This window comes from Etheostoma cragini, chromosome 7, assembly GCF_013103735.1.
Source record: "Etheostoma cragini isolate CJK2018 chromosome 7, CSU_Ecrag_1.0, whole genome shotgun sequence".
NCBI classification, from domain to species: domain Eukaryota; kingdom Metazoa; phylum Chordata; class Actinopteri; order Perciformes; family Percidae; genus Etheostoma; species Etheostoma cragini.
The window spans coordinates 21,296,066-21,314,717 of NC_048413.1; the positions used below are offsets into that span (position 1 = coordinate 21,296,066).

Here is an 18,652-nt window from a genome sequence, read left to right on the forward strand (position 1 = left end):
GGAGGAGATGATGGGGTGAATCCACACTGTGGTTCTTTCCAGCGCTGCAGTGTGTCTCTGACTGCCTAATGAGGCCTTATTAATTCAGATCTGGGTGAATGATTACCTCATCATTCCCATTCTCCAGAGAGCTTCCTCTCCCTCTGTACTCTGCCCAGTAAATTTAAAGCACGGTAATCCAGAGAGCGTCTCCTGTGAGACTTTAATATGCAGCGTTCGGAGTGGGCGCTGTACAACACAAGACAGGACAGAGCTCCAATACATGTCATACATGTTCCTGTGGAATTCAGCAATTGTTTTAATTCTGCACAAACAACTGGTATCTGTTTTATCTTCTTTTTTCTTCTAGTCTCTTTTAGAGAGGCTGCACTCCCACTAGCAGCAGATCTCTGACAGTAAACACAGAACACCCTCCCCATCTCCGTGCAGAGACTAGTTGCCTAGCAATGAAGTCTCTGATTTTATGGTCTGTGAGGCTTACATACGCAAGAAAAGGAAAAAATATATCCATCAGGATTGGTTTTGGTGTAATGTAATAGCCAGCCTCTTACTCTGTTTTTGCATGTTTGTGTGGACAATATCAGGCGGCTGTTTTTTAGATATTGACAACAAAAAGAACACAGCAAACAACACCACATGACCGAACTGGAAGCGTAATCCTCAGAAAGTGACACAGCGCTCATTGATCCAGCTCCATGGGCAATACTGCCCTCACCATCTTTGACAGAGTTGATGAAATATTAAACAAAACCTAATCTCCGAGGCCAGCACAGGGTTTGTTGTTAATCACATTTGCAGTGATTGAATTTGAAACTTCAGAGAGAGGAAAAGGCAATGGAGGCAGTGCTATGTTTATTATTTTAACACCACAATTTCATTTGTTGTTAACAATACAATACTGGATGTGTGATTTATTGGATGGTTGACTTTTCTATTGAGCTTAAACCATAATTTATTATTTTGTTTTCTTTACACTAGATGAGAAAGTAATTGAACAAGTATAATAATTATAAGTTATACTGTTTATTGATCCACAGTGGGGAAATTACAATTTACACTCTGTTTTTGTTAGTAATCACAACTATCAGTCTACTAGTACCAGCCTACAAATATCGTGTTTAGTCTCTGACAAAATATCCTATGTTGTTTCTCTTTAAGTGCGAGAAAAACATTTACACAAAAAAATACAAAATACAAGCAAACAATTTCTGTCACTGCTGGATTATTGTGATATTTTTTACATGCATGCAAATCAATATTCTCTGAAAATGCTGGACTCAGTATACCATGCAGTACTAAGATGTGTAACTAATTCTAGTTTTTGTACTCATCATTATAGCTTGTATGATGGACAATGTACAGTGTTGGTTTGCCTTCTTTGCACAATTGCAGGTTGGAATATTAGTAAATACTTATTCTTAGGGCCACACTGTGTAAACTGACTCCTTACTTACTGTTCTCTCCTGACTCCTATAGTCACCAACAGGAAACGTAATCTACGATCATATGGGCAAATCATGTACTGTATGACATTCCCCAAACGTTAACTGTCTTCAGTGAAAGTGCTCATCTTTGTGTAAATTGCAGAATCGTGTTAAATTAAACAATGCCTACCAACAATGACACAGTTTAAAATGAGGATAAAGGACTATTTGACTATGTTGATGGGCTGTTACTGAGCACCGCTGGTGATTATGTTGAGATGATGGGTTAAATTGCCAACTGTCTTTTTCTGTTTTATTACTGTATATCTTAATTATGGAACTATTTTGCTGCTGTCTTGGCTAAGACCAGGGCTGGTTGGGGGCCTTTGGTTGCCCTAGGCAAGATTGAGTTTTGTGTTCCTTGAGATTCGGAGGAGTCGTGATATTTTGAGAAAAATAGGTGATAATAAAATTGGCTACATTTCAGAATCCACCTGCACCATAGTCGGCTGTGCATTACGTGATTGCTCTGCTGACACGGTGGATCTCAGACCTCCTGACAGACACAGAGCCTTGTTTGGGATGCTGGCAGACACCGCCTACCAAGAGCCTGGGTCTGACCGAGGTTTCTGCCTAAAAGGAAGTTTTTCCTCGCCACTGTCGCACTGTTGCTTGCTCTGGAGGAGACTACTAGAACTGTTGGGTCCTTGTAAATTCTGGAGTGTGGTCTATCTGTATAGTGTCTTGAGATCACTCTTGTTATGAATTGATACTATAAATAAAATTGAATTGAATTGAATTGAATTGGTCTCTGAATGAGACAGTTTAGGGAAGTGGCTGCAGGGCTACGCTGCTTTACATTGGAGGTTGAAACCCAAAACCACGGCAGAAAGAGGGATGCAGCATGCCCACAGCAGAGCGCGTACATTAAAAACCTGAAGCTGCACAGACCATGGAAGGCGCCCTTCAGCAGCTCCGTGGTCTGTGCCGCTGCTCGTCTCTGTTTTTACAGCAAGAGTGGACACCAAGCGATGCACAGGTCGGATTCAGAGCTCTGTGTGTTTAAGACTGAAAACTTCACGTCAGGGGAACTTCAAACAAATTAATTAGTTTGATTTTCCCCCCGAATTAGGAAATGATCAACACTTATTATCAATTCAAGCTAATAATCAGGTTGACAAGTAAACTTGTGGCCGAGGGGGCGCCCCAGAATGATCATGTTTAATAAACGTGTTATTTTGCTTGCCATTCAAATTCTATTATTAATGGGAAGTAGAACTAAGGGCGGCACGGCGCCCCCAACACGCCCTAGGCAATCGCCTAGGTTGCCTATAGCAATCGGGCCAGGACTCCCTTGAAAAACAATTCTGAATCTCAATGGGATCATCTCCTGGTAAAATAAAGAATAATAAAAATAACAAAATGTAAAAAAGGATCTATGTTTATATTTACCTAAAAACGGCCTCTTCTGGCCATTGGAATCTTTACTTTTGCATCTCAGAGGCAAACCATTACGATAACATTAACAAAGCCATTCCAGAAGGGCCTGAGCACACTGATTGATTTGTAGTCATTAATTGTGCAAACAGACTAATGTTTCACACCACTGTGTCTTCATCAGCGTCATGACACCTGCTTTTGCTACATCCTGCCGGAAGACTTGGCTGTGCCTAAACTGAACCAATCCTTAAAGAGTAACTTAACTCCCCCTGAAAATCTATTCATTGCTGACCTCCAGTGGTTTGGCTTCTCAACTTGACCACCATCATGTAGAAGTGTACTTTGGGGTGAGTAGAACACAACAGAATCTGTAAGGATGGGTACCAAAGCCTGGTATTAAGGGCCCTGGGCATAACTTAAAGAACATAAAGGCTCAAAAGGCTGGTTACACTTCACTAGAGTTAATGCTGATAATGCTCGTTGCCACAAGGGCGGAAACACAAGCCGTCTATTAAAACATCTAGCGGTAGTGTATCACATTCAGGCAGATAAATGCACAGTTTTCAACTGCCTAGCTCATTGTTCATCTGTCATTCCATCCACCTTAGGTACGTTATGTATGCTAGCAGCCTAGAGCCCTTACAGAGTGAACTAAATTATACAAACATGGGTTGATGATTAAAAGTAACCCTGAGCCATCTGATTGTGCTCAAAAAATATGGAGACGTCCAGAGATGGCAAGTACTCACTTGCCGTACTTACGTAGAAGTACAGATACTTGTGTTAAAAGATACTCTAGTGAAAGTAGAAGTACTGATTTAATTTCTTTACTCAAGTTAAAGTAACAAAGTACAGGCTTGGAAATGTACTAAAACATATAAAAGTAAAAAGTTGCCTTGTGAATGACAACCAGTTGTTATGCAAAGCTACCTGGACCACATAAATGTTACCAGAGTGAAAGCTGAAAAACATCAGTGGACGTGGAAAAAAGACTCTTTACATGCCATAGCCTAAATTTTAAATGGATGACTTCCAATAGGCCTAACACATCAAATGTATGATTATTGAGACTGAGACTCCAGGTTAGTAAGATTCTGACTAAGTTGCAAGATATTGTCAATTGTGATATGAATATGAATTACCAAACAGTCATTAATTAAGAAGTTCCGCAGCACATTGATCAGGAGTCCTTCTTGATACCTACTATCTCAAACATCTCTCTCAGATAAGGCCGAGGATGATTGAGAATGTCTTGCTGCGTGTCTGCCGACTCTCTGGGATCTCCGTTTTCTCAATTTTCAATCATGTCGCCGTCCATTTAGTGCTAACGTTAGCGGCATTGAGCTACAATGATTTGCCGCAAATTAATGCAGAATGCCGCCGAATCTGTCGAGTCATCTTAGTGGTGCGTCAAGTATAACGTACAGTATTGTCCCATCCAATTAGATTGATGCACGTTTAAAACCTGCCCTCTTTCAGCCGCCTGGGTGCAAAATGTAGCAAGAGCAGGACTCGGTGTAGGCAACACTGATTTTTTTCATATACTCCACAAACCACAAAGACAACCATAAACAACAGAGATACATGTTGAAATTGACCAGAATTCTCCTTTAAGAGGCTGCACATCCTAAAAATAGGTTGTGTAGAGCAGTGGTCTTGTGCTTCAAAAGATCCTCAATGTCCAAAATAGTATTGACAGAAAAGCAACAGCTTCTTGGTTAGAAGCAAGTTCAACCAAGATTAAAGTATTATTTTGAAATTCCCAAATTTCTTTCGACATGCTGATCTTTCTCCAGAAGAACGGCTAAGACCTCTTGGCAATTGTGTTGCGCTATTCTACTGTATTTTCTTTTGCAGTAAATTGTGACGTTTCTGTTTTCTCAGTAACAGAGTCCACAGTAGTGATTGGTTTATAAAGTGATGTGTTTAAATGTTTCAGTTGCTACTTAAGATTGGTAATATAAAGTAAATATGAGAAAAAAAGGGAATTCTGTTCATCCTTTTTTTCATTTTCTTCTCTCAACAAATAACAAAAAAAACACTATCATTAAAGTATGTACAGATAAGCAGTACATGTGTGTTTAAGACCAGTAGTACCCTTTATATCTTACAGTAACAATACCTATCTGTAAGCATCAATGTTGATGCTGTCAGACACTGAAGTTTAAGAATAAAATAGATAAAAGCTCACTCTGATGTTAAGATGCTCAGTTGTCTTTTGAATTTTCCATTCCTCTGAGTGATGATTGAGTAATTCACACCAGAGCTCATCAGGGACTGCCATAATGCACTCGTACAAAAGAAAGTACTCTCAAGTTTTTGAGATCCTGCGCTTCATCTCCTCGCTACACTGCCAGACAGAATGGACGACAGCAAGTGGGGTCAGCTTGTAACGCAAAATGAGTACAGCAGTGATGTATTTGAAAATGCACTTTATATGACACATACCAGAAGAGAGCGTGAGAGTGCCTGCTTTGAGAAAAGAGACTGCTGATGTTCTCCTGCATTTTTAATTAATTTCATCCTTACACTTCACCCCCGCTGCACCCCTCAGCTGCCAAAGCTCTTTAGCAAGTGAAACACTGGAAGAGATACTCCACATCACATGGCTGTTATAAAGGATGCAAGATGACACAGCCTTTAAACTGGAATGATATATAGTCAGTTATGTGTGTGTGTGTGTGTGTGTGTGTGTGTGTGTGTGTGTGTGTGTGTGTGTGTGTGTGTGTGTGTGTGTGTGTGTGTGTGTGTGTGTGTGTGTGTGTGTGTGTGCGCGTGTGTGTGTGCGTGTGTGTGTGTGGGTGGGGTAAGAGTAGATAAATAAGTAAGATTTACAATGTACAATTATGTAATAAATAATAAAATCCCATGTACACCAAGTGTTGCACCTCCAGTCACCAGTCAGTCAAGCTCCTGATGTTGTTGACACCACCCTCGTTGGACTCATCTCTGGTGGGAATGAGTCTGAAGATTGACCATTTGGTGACTTGGTACATGCAGAACAACTTGGGGCTTAATTCTCTGGAGACAATGGAGATGGTTGTGGATTTCCAAAAGTACACAGCCCCACCCTCATCGCCCTGGGTGACTCCACCGTCGACACTGTGGAGTCTTTTCTCTTCCTGGGCTCCATCATCTCCCAGAACCTCAAGTGGGAGCTGAACAGCTGCCTCATCAAAAAAGCCCAGCAGTCATACAAACTTGATTGCCAGTCTGGAGGTCTATACTAGAAAAAAATGGGGAAAGACGTGTATGATGGGCTTATGGTGTTGTCATTTTTACATACATTTAATTGGTTTATTGTCTATTTTGTTGAATGGTCTTGAATATTGTAGAAACTGTATCATCTTTTCCAGATTTTTGTCTGGGTGGGTGGTGTTGACGATGGTTTTGCGATGATGGTGTTGACGATGGTGTATGTTGAATGTGCATATGTTGTATGTTGTTACAAAAAAAATTGGTTTAAAAAAAAAAAGCCCAGCAGAGGATGGTGCACTTCTACATTGCCATCATCGAGTCCATCGTCACCTTCCCCATCACCATCTGGTATGCCATGCAGCATGCTGACACAGCCAAGGACAAGGGCAGACTACAGTGTATTGTTTGCTCCGCTGAGAAGGTGATTGGCTGCAATCTGTCGTCCCTCCAGGACCTGTACGCCTCCTGGACCCTGAGGCTGGCAGGAAAGATTGTAGCCGACCTCGGATACAAACTCTTTGAACCACTCCCCTCTGGCAGAAGGCTGCGGCCCATTAGGTATGAAACCTCACTCTACAGAACAGTTTCTATCCGACTGCAGTGGGCCTCATCAACAAGGCCCAGGACCCCCACTGACACGCTCTCATGATCCACTACTGACTTTATTAACACACATCCTTACTATCCCGTCTTGCACATGTTTCTGTTTTTGTAAAGAATATCCCCTTTGGTTACTTTCTACTGCAAAAGTAACTGCTGCTGCTTAGCCCTTCATTCATTCATTCATTCATTCGTTCATTCATTCATTCACTCATTCATTCATACAACAATTTGCACATTCTTGCACAACTGTACAGTTTACAGTGACATATTAATAACATGTTTAATCATGTTTTTCCTATTTTATTTAAACAAATAATTTAATTTAATAATTACAATGTTCTTATTTTTTGTTTTTTATTATGTCACTGGTATACTTTTGCACTGTGTATACAAATAAATAATTTAAAAAACAAAACAAACAAAAAACGGCTTTTTGTTCAGTGTTAGCGTAAGGTATGTTAAGTTCCGACATGACCAACAACGTTCTGAACAAAGACCAAATTTATATTTTTTTTTATATCAGTATAATATTACTGTTTAGGAAATCAAATTTGTCACACATCGTCATGTAGTAGAACTTTTTGGGGAATATTTAAACTATTTGAAAAAATATTCATAAAACACCTGCATCAGGATCACCACAAGATGATGTGACCAACACAAAGTGTATGGCTGTGACTTAAAGTTTACTACCATTTAACTGGAGCACAATTTGCTTCAATTTCCTGAACTATGTGGACACAAAAGATGTATGTTTAGATGATCACCTTTGGATACCTGGGCCGTTAATATGTGAAACCACTCTATTGTTTGATCATGATTAAATTTCCATTGCTTTAGGGTGAATGGCCCTTCTGCATTCGCTTTGCGGCTTTCTACCGGCTATAACCGCACTATGCCTGTTCGCCAGATCAGGTAGTGGATCTGTGGTTACAATGAGACATAACGTGACAACTCCACTTCCAACCTGTAGGGGGACCGAAGCAGGAAAGGTTCTCTAGTGTGGCTTTAAACCGCTAAAAAAGATAAGAGGGAACGGCAGTGTGTTACGGCTGAGAAAGTCGTGGACAAATCTTATAACGTGTGTGTGTGTGTGTGCATGTGTGCGTGCGTGTGTGTGTGTGTGTGACAATACAATGTCATCTGAGAGAGCATGTATCTGGTCTTCACACTGCAGTAGATCCTCAAGTGAAGAAGGAATCTCATTTCCTCTCGGGGTGAATTGATGCGCAGAGCTAGCAGTCCATGTAAAATTGACCATGAAAGTCGCTCAATTCAGATCAAAGTCAATCCAGTCCTCTCGCCTGTTCAATAGCGGCAGTGTATTAGAGGTTGCAAGGCTCTGGGGACTTTCTCCCCTCTCCCCATTCCATCAAGTGACCCACAATGCTGAGATGAGGCCTCTGGTTGACAGATGGATGTACAATTGTGGAAACATATAGATGCATCAAAAATGTATAGCACATAAACATTCAGGCCAATTCATTTGTGTTTTCATTATTTTTTTTAAAGTTAGCAGTAGCACAAATACATAAGTACAGGAAGTATATACAATTAAAATGAGAATAAATAACAGTTAAAAAAAAATTCTATTAAATTAAACTAGAACTAAAACAATTTATTACTCTGTACATCTTACTGTGACCTGTGCAATATGCCGTTTTATATTCATCTGTAAAGCAGTATATACATTCTCCCCACATGTATATAATCACTTGTACAATTAATTTTCAGGTACGCATGTGATGTAGAAAAGGATTTAATTCCTGTTTCTTCCATAAAATGGAAAGGAAAAAACACATGGTTGAAAGTCCTGTGTTTGATTTGTTTGACATAAAATCTGATCTAAAAATAAATTTTCGCTCCGCCCCGTGATTTTGATCCGCTCCAAAGCTAAATGGATTCTTCCATGGCCCAGGCTAAATAAAAATGAATTGTTTTTATAGTATATGTATAAAAGTAGTTTTTAGTTATTTACATGTCAGCAGTGTTGTAGTAAGATAAGTCTCAGAATCAACCACAGGTTTAAACTATCTCCACTGTCATTGGATGAAAAGTTCCTTCAAACGCAACCCAATAACTTGACTCATTTCTAATTAGAAATTTGGGCAACATGGTGGTTGGGACACATGGGGGCCCAACGGTTAGCGCTGTGGCCTCGCAGCAAGAAGATTCTGGGTTAGAATCCAGATCGTTCTGAGCCTTTCTGTGTTGGGTTTGTTTGTTCTCCCCATGTTTGTGTGGGTTTCCTTCCGTGTGCTCCGGTTTCCCCACCACCATCATAACACTTGTACTACGTTCTCCAGTCAGTGCCCTTGATCAACGCACGATCAAGGCAATTTACACTCTGTGTCGACACTTTTGTTAGTAATCACACATAGTCCTGAACTACACACACACATGCTCAGGATCTGTACATGCACTAATGGACAGATGTCAGAGTGAGTGGGCTGCCAGCTGAACCAGCGCCCTGAGCGGTCGGGGGGGTACAGTGCCTTGCTCAACAGCACCTGGCAGTGCCCTGGAGGTGAAGTGGCATCTCTCCAGCCACCAATCCACACTCCCTAATTTTTGGTCCATACGGGGACTTGAACCAGTGACCCTCCGGTTCCCAACCCAAATCCCTATGGACTGAGGTACTGCCACCCCTTGGCACAGGCTGCATTATTTCATATGTTATGTGTACATGTATAAAAGTGATAATTTGTTATTTATATGTTATTATAAATGATACTATAGTATTACACTATAGTAAAATGTATAATAACATACATGACAAGATAGTACTGGCATGTGTATTTGGTTTTAAAACCAAAGAGCAACATGTGGTCTAACTTGTTTATAAAATGAAGAAGGATTCAGAGGGGATATGTAGGCAGTGTGATGAATGTCCTGTTGTCCTTTATGGATGGTTTGTTTGTTGTCAAAAGAAAATGGCAGTAATTGTCTTGATCTCATCCCTGGCAACCTTCAGTACATTGTTTTTCACTGTCATTGAAAGCTAACAACACCGTCCTTTACTCATTGCATCCTATTCCATTTTGAAGTGTTGTGTTGGAACCATTGAACTGAGCAAAAGTTCACTTTAAACTGACTGATATGTGTGTTAATCTGCCAACATTTTTTGTCACCGGATCATCGGAACATCTTTTTATATTATTTTGTAAATGTGTGATAGGAACACAAAATGTCATTGACACAATGATGTTCTAAAAAAGTATAAAAAGTAAAAATTAAAAAGTTAAACTAAGTTAAATAAAACACGCCTCAGTCCTTGACACATATAAGCATATAAGTCTCATTTATACAGTGAGTTGAATAAGTTTACACACCCATGCTAAAGTTTATTAAAAAGATGAATAAAAAAAACAACTTTTGGAAATTTATCTTAATGCCTTCATTCAAAGAATTTAGGAAAATCCAACCTTTTAAGGACATCAACATTCTTTGTGAATGAACAATTTATTGTAAATAAATAAATGTCTTCCTTAAAATACAGAGGGCATAAGTTTACGCACCCCTACAGTATGTTGAAGGTCACTTTTGTCATGGATCCAGGATACTATTCATCCCGATAAAGTTCCCTTGGCCTTTACAATTAAAATAGCCCCACATCATCACATAGCCTTCACCATACTTAGAGATAGGCATGGGAAACTTTCCATAAAATAATCTCTCAATGCAAATCTAACCAGCTATTAGGCTAACTGAAACAAAACCATGCCATTCTCTATATATGGTGAAGGGTATGTGATGATATGGTTTTTTTTTTTGTTGGTGGATTTTAATTCCAAAGGCCAAGGGAACTTTGTCAGGATGCAAAGTATCCTGCATCCATAAAATAACTGGCTTTTAAAAATAAAAATGTCCCTGCCTCTATAGGAATATAACATAGGGGTGTGTATACTTATGCCCCCTGTATTTTAAGGAAGAACTTTTATTTATTTACAATACATTAATCCTTCACAAAGAAAATTGGTGTCCTTAAAAGGTTGGATTTTCCAATATTTTTTCAATTAAGGCATTCAAATCAATTTCCAGAAAGAAAATGTTGTTCCTCTTTTTAATGAACATTAGCATAGGTGTGGAAACTTATTCTAGCCACTGCATGCACATACTGTATGTATCGACGCCTTATCCAAGTGTTTTTTATTTTTATTATGACAACAAAGGTCCTCTGACCCTGAACATGTAGTTTTGGTGCCTGAACCTGACCTCAGCACGAAATAAAAAGTAATGCAACATAATCAACATGTAATGCTGTGCAGGAGAGCAGGAGATACATGTGCATTGCATCCTCAGAGCTTCATGATGAACAACAGAAGTCAGAGCTCTGAAATGCCTGGTGCACACAAATCCTGTATATGAATAATTATTCCCACAGCCTTATCATGGAAGTGAAATCAACCAACTCTAATAGCCGACACTTGGATGTTTTTAACAATTGTGAATCTTTTTGACAAGCGATTTAGTTTGATGCTTAATTTGGAATACTTGTCAACACTAAAAGCCAGAATAAGATGGGACATGAAAAGGTACAGCGGGATCTGAAAGGCACGTGCTTACAGCAGTGTTGTAGTACTTGAGATGGGTCTTATTTCAGAATTAACCACAAGTTTACACTTTCTCTCCTGTGATTGTATGTAAAAGTTCCTTTTAAATTCAACCAATAACTTGACTTATTAATAATTCGTTATTTAGAACTGTTAACCCCCTCTCAAGGGGTTCATTCAGTCCTTTTCCCAGCTATGATTCATTTTTATGTTGGTGTTACAGTTCATTAGCAGATTTTTTCATGGTATTACATTAGCAGCAAAAGTACATACACAGTCAGGATTATAAGAAAATAGTTGCTATAGATTATGAGAATACTGGCTAAACCTAAAGGTTTTGCGAATGGAATTCAAGGATTTAGTTACATTGGTCATTGTTATTTTAATGCCTGGTTCACCTGGTGGAGTTTTTTTGGCCCAGTGCTCTTGCGTTATATGATCTGCCCATGCGCTACTTCACGCACAAGCAGATGAGTTTCTTCTCCTGAAAATCTCTCCACCCTGCTTAGCAAATCCACCATCATAAAAGCAATGCGCCAAAGTTCAAACACGACTTGCTTTTAAAGGGAATGGGAGATGATTGGTTTATTGCATGTTATGCCCAAAACCCACCATGCGCTTAGATCGTTAAAATAGGGCCCTGAGTTATGTCTCCGCCTTGAGTAAGCTGCAGAACAACAACCTTACTGACTTTTGGCAGGAGGTCAAAGTAATGAACACCAATAAAACATCTTTACTGGCTGATATTGAAGGTATTAGTAGCCCAGAAAAAATTGCTGAGCTTTGGTGTGAGCACCACAGTGATCCTTTTAATTGCGTTAAATATAACCCAGTTAGAATTAATCATGAACATTTTGATTTCTCAGCATAAATGATGGTTAAGGCAGCAGATATTTACAATGCCATCAATATGTTGGAGAACAACACAGCCTGCGGTATGGAGTGCACTACTGCAGAACATCTACAGTATGCCAGCCATTAGCTCGGTCCTTTGCTTTCCATGTGCTTTAATGGTTGTCTTGTTCATGGTGTACTGCCAAATTCCATTATGTCTGTAATGTTACTGTCTGTGCTAAAGACGAGGCTGGTAAGCGCATCAGTGTTGACAATTATCAACCTATTGCATTAGCCAGTATCTTGTCTGAAGTACTAGTAAACAAAGTTAGAAATGTACTGTGTCCTTACTTCTGACAATCAGTTTGGGTTCAAAAGAAAGCATGGAACTGACCTATGTATCTCTGCTTTTAAAGAGATTTTGTCCAGGTACACAGGTCTGAATTCATCTGTATTCTTATGTTCTATTGATGCGTCAAAGGCGTTTGATAGAATTAATTAATAAATGATTGTTTGGGAAATTGCTAGACAGAGTGCCTCTAAATTATTGGAGAGAATTTTAGGTTTTTAATGTGCCCATAAAACGTTTCAGGTTAAATGGGACAATGTTGTATCTGCTCCGTTCTGTGTTAGTAATGGAGTGCAGCAAGGAGTAATTTCGTCTCCTATTTTATTTAATGTTTATATGGATGAAGTATCAAATTAGCTAAATAGGTTAAAAACTGTCTGGCTTGTGGGCAACACTGTTGTTAATCACCTTATGTATGCAGACGATCTGGTCCTGCTCGGTTCAGATGGTGCTGGGCTCCAGCAAAAGCTGAAGGTGTGTTCTCAGCATGGCCTTGATTATGACATAAAGCTTAATGCCAAGAAAAGCCACATAATGATAGTTAGAAGTGATAAAGACAGGAAATCAACTTTTCCGACTTTTTATTTGTCAGGTAGCCCTCTTGCTGTGTGTGAGGAAACTAAATGTTTAGGTTATGTCATAAACAATGACTGGACGGATGACGAAGACCTCCACTGACAACGATGTCAAATTTATTCTCAAGCTCACATGTTTATAAGGAGGCTTTCTCTTTGCTCTGACTCTGTGAAGTGCTCTTTGTTTAAAACCAACATCACACCTCTATATACTGCTGAGCTGTGGTCAAACTACAAGCAAAGACTATGCAGAGGCTCGAGGTAGCATACGATGATGCAATGATGCTGCTGCTTGGTGTCCCTAGGTGGCATAGTGCCAGTCAGTTGTTTCTATCCACTTGAGTGCCAACCTTTGAGGCACTCTTAAGACAACTGATGTTTAGTTTTATGTGCTGTCTCAACAAGTCATAGAACCATATAATTAAAGCCCTAGTCAGTCCTCTGAAAAGCTGATATAGATACACTTCTAGACTTAGGACAACATTGGTGCAATATCCTATATATCCTATAGGCGAATATGGAATTATGTATGTTTAAATTTCCTTTTTATACTTTTTATACTGTATGATCTGTAATATGGACCTGTGTCTGCAATAAAGTTTTATACTAATGACAACTGACGCATAAACTAAAAAACTAAAATAAAAAAATCGCTTGATGTAAAATTTAAAACATAGTGAGAAATATTTATCTTGAAATCTACAAAGAAACTGGGCTTTTGATTAAAACATATGAGGGTCTTTGGAGCTTTTTTAGTCAGCTGGATTAAAAAAAGAGTTTTATTGCAAAAGACTAAAAATCACAAAATATCCCTCAGGGTAAAACAATAACTTCAGAAATTGACATGAAAGCTGTTACAATTCACGAATGTCTCAAATTCTGGGTGATAGTAAAGGATAGTCTCTTTGGAAAGAGAAATGGAAGTGTCAAGCTCAGTATATAGCCCTCTGCCAAACATGAAGTTATCATAATAAATTTGAAAGCACACAATGGTCTTTTTAGACTGCAGAATTTTTTCAGCAGCTGGAATCTCTCCAGGTTCCTGCAGCCAAATAAGCCAATTAAAACAAAGAGCAATATAAAGTATGTCCCCTCAATTATTAATGTTCTTCATAAAAGTAAGATTGGGAAATATTTAACTTGCATTCAGCTGGCTAATTAACTTGAATGTCTAAAAATCTTATTGACTCCAGTGTAGATGCGACAAACTGAAATATGCCTGACTTCAGTAGACCTTAGAACAATTTTCCACAAAAGCACGTCTGCAATGCCTCACTTTTTTCCACTGACTCAATCAGCATTTTATTTGTTTCCACTGTCCTGAACATTTAACAGGAGGCCAGATTGATTAACGGCATTTCATTTTTCCCAGCATGCAACGTGAGAAACCCTAGAGTGTTCTGATATATATCCTCTAATTAGAACGAGTCAGCTAATGAGCCTCGTTTGGGCTCGGAAAACTAATAAAGGAAGTCTAACGCAGAGGTGATGCCCTGTGGCAATTATACAAGTTACCAGACAAGCAGTTTTCTGGGGGCGCTTCAATATCAGAAAAACATTGTTAAGTGTCTTCATTACATGAGATGAATTTGTCAGTAACAGTCCTCAATTGATCGAGATTGATCTGTCTAAAGACACGTGTGCCAGCTGGAGAAAGCCAGCCAGTAGGTCTTACTCATTGAAAGCTTGTTAAATAATTAAACAATGACTAAAATCTATTCCTCTAAAAAATGTAACCTTAGTATAGGTACAATTTCTGTTGTGGTCATCTGCCACCTTGGTTTATTTAATATTTTGATAGATAAGCAAAACATTTAATTGTTCATTTACAAATCTGACCTTATTTCTTACATGTAAATTGTGAAAACATGAGCAAACAGATAGATGATGACCTTTTTTGTTTTCATAAATCCTACTAAAAGCGTATTTATTAAGTTGGCAGTTGGCAACTCATCACAACCTGAGTTTGATTCTGTTTGGTTTGTGTCGGCCTAGATCTTTGTTGCATATTTTGTGGATTGTTTCTAAATTCTTTGGGTGAATAAAACTCACCCAAAAAAAATCCACCTGTCACTCCTCTTGCCTGCCAGCTCGGTCCCTCACAAGCAGCATGTAATTTAAGGGACATGGAAAATTAGCATTTTAGGAATTACACCTTAAAAGCAATGTAGCAGCAATCTCCCATTCGTAGAGGTAAAGCAACCGCCGTCAGAAGTGGCAGAAAAAGCACTTATTAACGCTCCATAGATATTTGTCATTTAATCATCATTCAGTCTGATGTTATGTAACTGTGATTTGTACTGACTGATACATCCATTGTGTCATTGTCATTTTCAGTTGACACAGCTGCCCACAGTTGCTAGGAGCAGTTAACATTTATCATGTTGATCAAATAAATATGCCATTTGTTTCTTCTGTAATGTTCAGTGAGTGTGAGTGGCCGAGCAGTGTGTAGAGACAAATGGACAGCTAAGGAGAAAGAGAAGAGAACAGCTGAGAGGGAGCACAGAAAACCCTGGAGGAAAGTGCAGCTTAATGCTGCAAAATTATATGTTCAAGAGCAAGGTACATGGTTAGTGTTTAAATGGCTTTCTTATCAATACGTAATGATATGTGGGCGAGCAGGAGATACATATGCATTGAAACGTTGAAAACTGAAAATACAGACCTGTATAGTTTTTTCTGTGAAGTGGAAGCACCTCCACTTACTCAGCGTCATGATGATTAACAGAAGCCAGAACTCTGGAAATGAAGGAAGTGCGTGGTACAAAACCATGACAACATATTTATTCCATGTAGACTTCTCATAGAAGTGCAATTCACCAACTCATATTAACGACAATCTTTTCAAGCATTTTTTGTGTAAACCAAAAGATGTACACTACTAGAATAAACAAACAAAAATCATATTTCAAAAGAACGGTTACAGAATACGTGGTTTGTTGTGAACGTGTTGCGCCCCTGAAAACGGGGAGTAATAATCAACAGGAGTGACACGGTTACGTTTCCTCACTGAAAACTTTAGTGTAATAATTTTACCAAATTACCACATTTTACACAACAGATCTACAGGAAATAGGTAGTTTTGTAGGGTACAAAGCTCTTTCAAGTCACAACAGCATACACTGTAATTCACTGAAGCATTTACAAATTGTTTTATGTAACTGTCAAGCACACCGTAGCTTTAGCTCAGTAAACCTTAACTAAATGTATCAACAATGTGAACAAAGTGCTTGAAACACATACAAATAACACCGCAAAATATTATTAACAGCGTACATGTTTATTCACTATTAACATAAAATGCCAGCTACTCTCAGTAGGAAACTATCCGTGGGGGCTCCGCTCACACACGCATACATTACACTCTGCATACTTAACTCACTCAAAATGTTACTTAAACACACCTTAAACACCCATGACATGTTAGCAAGTTATTACATTTAAAGTAACTCTGTTTTACATCAATAATTTACCTGAAAAAAGGGAGAAATAATTACAAGAGTGATGTGATAATGATTTCTCACTGAGAACTTTAGTGTAATGACAAAAAGACCGTGATTTCCCCTGGAACTTGGATGGAGATCAAAGCAATCAATCTCAGGCTCACAGATTAAGAGCATATAGTAGAACACAGATTAATACTTTTACTCTTAAATTAGGCACCACAAAATAAAGTAATCAACATAACCTTTACACATTCCTCTTACAATTATTACCCTTTTGTACGCTTGACGGATTTTAACATTTTAACACAACATATGAATTTTATCTCTCTGAAGTAGCAATGAATCCATGATCTTTTTACCCTTAGATATTTTAAGATACTATGAACTACTTACTAATACGTTTTAGTGTATAACAGGCTATGTGTTTTTCCTTTTTACCTGTCACAAACGCTTGGGGATTGGCCTGGGCTTACTAAACAAAACAGAGAAAATCTATATTTCTGCAATGTTTCTTTTAAAATTCCTACATTGTTTTTTATCATAGGAGACATTTTGAGATAGTAGGAAAAGCAAAAGTGGTGGATTCATTTCACTGGGCCCCTTTCCCACGTCCTTAAGAGGTTTTGTGGTGCTATGCCAATATTGTGCAACTTCTGCCTTTCTGACCAACAACGGGTATTATTTGCAAGTTACAAGATATCTTGGTCAGGAAATAATAATGACCATTTCTGGTAAAGACAGTCTGTGGCGGTATCACAGGATAGGAGCCAGGTGTGACACACCTACTGTAAAACCTTGAAGGATTACCATCACAGCCAAAGCCGGTCTGATATATACTGTGTGACACCAACAAAAAGTCCAGGACGTTTTGAGTTTTGAGGAGACTGATGCTAAAGCATCCTGAACTGATTGCTACAGGGCTCAATGTTGCTCAGCCGATGGCAGCGAGGGACAACATAATCCTCTCAGTGTTGAATGACTCAGTATATACCTCTAAATGTGTTTGAGTCATAAAAAATAATGGATACAATGTACAGTCTTCTGTGGTGTTCAGTTTGTTTTGCTCTAGGGCACAATATGCTGGAGAAATGCTGACTTCTCCCAGCTACATTTTGTTTTGTTCTTCCTCAGAGCAATCACAGTAGTTCCATACTTTCTCCACATCTGTTCCTCGTGCTGCAAAACAACATGAAAGGGCTTGGGAGAAGGATCACTTGGGTGGGGAGTTTTGAAGAACATGAGAAGTCTACAAAACTTATTGACACAGGAATGTAACGTGGTGGGAAGAAACAGTATTAATGAGAATGGGATCAAATCAATCGCCTCTTACATCATGTTTGTCCAGAAGAAAAGTGTGCTTTAACTTTCCAACAATGGTCATGCATACAGAGATTTGTAGAGCACCTGTACATTGTGGCACAACTTTCCCCATTTGTTAGCTCTATGACATGTGCAAGGGTAAAATGAGCCACTGCAGCGATTGAAGTCTAAGCAGGACTACTGCCTAATGTGAAAACAAGTTGCTCCAGAGGGAGCAGCACAAAATTGCTTAATTCCTTGAAGTGTCATTTGAGACAGGGTCACTTGGAGCTGAAGCCTAGTTGAAAAAAGTTTAAAAATGAAAGAAATCTGGGGGGGGGGGGGGGGAGTCAGAAAGAAGTGAACTTACCAAATCTCTGCAGCCTGCTTCTCATGTGACTTGAGGCTATGGTGAAGAATTTGTGGAAAAAAAGGTAAGATCCCTGGTTCTGCAAGAATGTTGCTAATCTAACACGAGTGCAATGCCAAATCAGTGGAGTACTATTTTAATACTAATACTTGAATGCTTGGAACTAGGTTTATCTCAGTAAAACTCCAAAGACAGCCATGTTCAGCCCTTAAAGTGCTCATATTGTGCTCATTTTCAAGTTCATACTGTAATTGTGTTTGAAGTTGTGCCTGAATAGGTTTACATGGTTTAATTAAAAAAAACATGATACTTTTGTTGTACTGCACATTGCTACAGCTCCTCTTTTTACTCTGTGTGTTGAGCTCTTTATTTTAGCTACGAAGTGAGGTACTTTAAAGCTGCATTTTTCATTTGTTGACCACTATGGGGCAGAAAAACATCAAAACATGCTTACATGCATCCCAAGGTTACAAGGTGTATAAGGCTGTTTACCATGCAGAGTGACAATAGCAGTGTACTGTTTTCATTATTTTAAGTTTGGGGTTCATATTTTGGCAA

The 18,652-nt window shown here is 38.8% G+C and overlaps 1 long non-coding RNA gene across 1 annotated transcript; it reads right to left on the bottom strand.

The window, feature by feature from the left end:
* Window positions 1-9,174: 9,174 nt before the first annotated feature.
* Window positions 9,175-17,715, bottom strand: LOC117947950. The gene is made up of 3 exons (XR_004657368.1): window positions 17,702-17,715; window positions 11,377-11,379; window positions 9,175-9,313 (listed from the first exon to the last, which is right to left on the bottom strand). It is a non-coding gene; the product is annotated as an uncharacterized LOC117947950 (long non-coding RNA).
* Window positions 17,716-18,652: the final 937 nt, after the last annotated feature.